The sequence below is a fragment of the Chelonoidis abingdonii genome, chromosome 2 (assembly GCF_003597395.2).
Source record: "Chelonoidis abingdonii isolate Lonesome George chromosome 2, CheloAbing_2.0, whole genome shotgun sequence".
In the NCBI taxonomy this organism is placed as follows: domain Eukaryota; kingdom Metazoa; phylum Chordata; order Testudines; family Testudinidae; genus Chelonoidis; species Chelonoidis abingdonii.
In genome coordinates, this window is record NC_133770.1 from 233,619,643 (window position 1) to 233,623,360 (window position 3,718).

The following is a 3,718-nucleotide window of genomic DNA, read 5'->3' on the forward strand; positions in this document are numbered from 1 at the left end:
GCATTGGGAACAAGGATGGAAGTTGTAGCTAGTTAAGTGGGGAGGTGGTCGCTCTGTGTGGCTTTGCAGAGGGCAGCAGAAGAGGGCACTGGAGGGGTTTGCTGAGGAGAATTCACTGGCACCGAAGATGACCAGTAGCACCCAAGACTCACCACTGGACTGGAACTTTGCTCAGACCTTCTGAACTCTGTGTGCAGACACATTGCTTGGTGTCCGCCCCTCTAGACTGTGCTACCACTGGGCCTGTGGGGCCCTGGCTTGGATGCAGCCCTGTTTTACTGCTCCCCCTATATTTCCCCTTGCTGTTTTTCTCCTCTCATCCCTCTGTAATTAAATATCTCCCTTTGTTATATCCATTGTACTTTTCCTGTGGGTGTGTGGGTTCACTCTAGGGGGTTTGGAACAGGTGCCCCTGGGGTGGAAGGGATTTCTCCTGCTGCATTCCTGCGCGCAACTTCTCTTGGCCAGAGCTGCCTGCAGAGCAGACTCCATCTTGGCCACAAGGGCACTAAAGTTACATATGTACAGAAGATTCTGATTAGCTGATATCCAGCCCCACCACTGGAGATAGGGCTCTATTTATAATTTTAAAAACACAACTTAAACATGTTATAATGGTCAATAGGTGGCTAAAGCATTGGTCTGTGCAACCCAAGTGCCTTGACACCTGGCATAACTATATCCAGTGTGATGTGTTATTGCTTATATATTCTGTCCTTTACATTGATAATTACTCCCATCAGAGCTCACTAGCTTCCCTTGACATAAGTTAGTCTGATGGAGTATAACTATTAACACGGTTCTATTTATTTTTTACTGTAAAAGGGCATTTAAATTATAGTCTGGGGCCTCTGTGGGTAATGGTCAATAGACCCTTTCTTCTCTAGATCACTGATTTTTGGTCATTGGTTCAGCATAGTCAGCAGTAGTTGATACTGTTCCCATCACATAGTTCCTATGTTCAGTGTGAAATATGGAAGTTTCAGTCTACCTGCCTCTTGACTCCCCATTGATTGACTGCTTCCAGGCAGCCTTAGGAGAGAGGAGAGGGCTTGAATGAGCATCCAACATGAACTATCTTCTCACCCTGGAAGCGATTTCTTGAGGTCAGGACTTAAGCACTTTGGCAGGTGGGGAAAACATGCACTCCTTTGGCTACAATGCAAATGTCTGTCTAAATTCCTCTCTCACACAGAGTATAAAGTTTAGAGTTTATTGGGGTATTTTTTCCTGCAATTATTCATAATACCTAATATACCAAAACTAAAATCTTTAAATTTTTCATTTTGGTCCTGTTTACATTTGGCAAATCTTCATTGATTTTTTCCTGTGTTTTGAAGACTGTTTAAAACTGGCCATGCCTGGGTTTTTTTCAGCAAAACCAGCTTAAATCTAGAGATAACTTTATCTTGCCAAACATTCTTAGTTCATGCATCAATATTAATTTTTGTCAGTATTGGTCTCAGAATAGTTTTTACTGAATTGCACCAACAGAAGTGCATTGATTTTGTGGGGCCCGCAAATTAAAAAAAAATGTATTGCCGCAGCTGTTTTAGAATGTGCAAGTCTCTCCTTTAATGGTGAATTTTAAAAAAACCCACAAAGCTATTTGTAGAAGATGATTCTAACTATATTACAATAATATTTAAGGTAGATAAAACTATCTGACATCTCTTATAACTTCTCCATTGAATTATATTACACTAGTGGGCTTCAAAATTTGGGAAAAATCAGAGATGGCTTGCCAGCTATTATAGCTTTGATTACATGTGCTTCTCTCTCTAATTTAGAATGTTGTCAGTTTACTTAAATTTTAGATTTTTGCATCAACATATGATATAGTGACATACATTTAATCCAAAGAAAAGCATTAGAAAATAGTAGCTTCTGGTTCAATTTAGGCTTGATGCCAGGAGCAAAAATAAAGAAATGAAACTGTCCAGATAACCAGATGATTGTGTCCTTGCTACAGGCAATGGTACTTTAAGCATGGGCATCTCAGTAGTTATACTAGATTCACAGGCTTAAACGGAAACCACTGAAACGGAAACTGCTTTATTGTTCAAAGAGAATAACTATTTTAACAGTTTCTTTCTCATATAGCTCCTCCATTCCCATACTCTCCAGCAGTCTACCTTTTGCTTTGGTACGTTAGTAATTTGAGAAGATGTAGCAACAAGTTCTGATGCCGCATTTAATACATATCCATTAATTCAAAATAAATCCTCTCTTCTTGCCCTGGGAACCAGATTAAATAAAAGAACTAAATTGATGGTGGAATCTGTTTAAAAGAAAAGATGTCTCCAGAAGCAAGTTTATTTTTAATGTTATTTTAGAAGGTGGGAAGCAGCCTATTTACACAAAGCCAGAAAAGTCGAGAGTTAGATTTTTTTTAAAAAAATGTCCTCAAATGTTACCAAAATGTCACATTATGTAGAAATGCTTTCAAAGTTGAAAAGAAGATGTATTCTATCCTGATGTGCCAGTTTCATATGATTGTGACATTTACATTCTGATGATAACTAAACTTTGATCTTTCTGGAAATTATACAGATAAAAGGCTGATTCCCTATCAGTCCCCCTCTAATCCCACAGGGAACCAAGACTCAGCCTGCAAGCCTCATAAGGGTTACAAAAAGAGCATAGCATGATACTGGGGAAGAGTGATTGTTCATATTTAATGTGTCACATGCAAATTTTGGGAAGTATCCATGTGAAAATTGTGCTTTGTCTAGAGGGCAGGTACACAGCGGCCAATGTAAGCAAACATCAAATAGACACACAGGATAGTGGGAGGTAAGAGTAATAACATTACTGGGGGGACCTGGGGACAAAGAAGGAACTGGCAATAGTATCAATGCAGAAAAGGGAACTGAGATGCTTGCACTCCTGTGAAATGCTTTATAGGTGAGAATAAGCTATTTTGGGGTGGGATTCAGTAAACTCAGAGCTGTTCTTTCAATGAATATATTGCAATACTGGGGTGTTTATATACCTTCTCTAGGGGGTGCATGCATGTGTACCAGCCACAAACATCTCCTTTAACACAGACTCCTCTGAGCTCTCACAAGGCACAGAAAATATTTGCATTGCTGGTGAAATATTGACATGCAGATGCTGCTCTGTCTCAAGTTCTCATTGTTCAGTCTATATCCTCAGAGCCGAGAAAATGCTTTGCCTTAAGCAACTCCTTTCTTTAAAAAGTTCAACCATTATTCAGTTTTAAGGGATTATTCTATTTGCTTTGAGCCACTGGGGAGATGGCAGCACTGAACGTGAGTGGCTATGAAAGAAAATTGCACCTGGAATTATACAGCCACGGTGCTGGGTATTGGCGGACAAAGCCTATGAATATATTCCATCTTTGTAAATATGTTTCATGCAACAACGAGGCTCTTTGTGGTATGGCCAGAGCCTAAGGGGGGGATGGCCAAGGTGTCTCTTTGCCTTGGTGAACCTCTGCTATCATAACTGCCCTATGGATCGTTTGCTGCTAGTGTAATTTAAAGAGGCCTTCAGGCTATTCTAATTTATTCCAGGGACGAGACTGTTCTTCTTCGAGTGGTTGCTCATATGCATTCCATTTAGGTGTGTGCGCGCCGCGTGCACAGCCGTCGGAGAAACTTTTCTACCCTAGCAACACTCGGCGGGTCGGCTGGGCGCCCCCTGGAGTGGCGCCACCACGGCGCCGCATAAATACCCCAGCCGACCCGGCCAC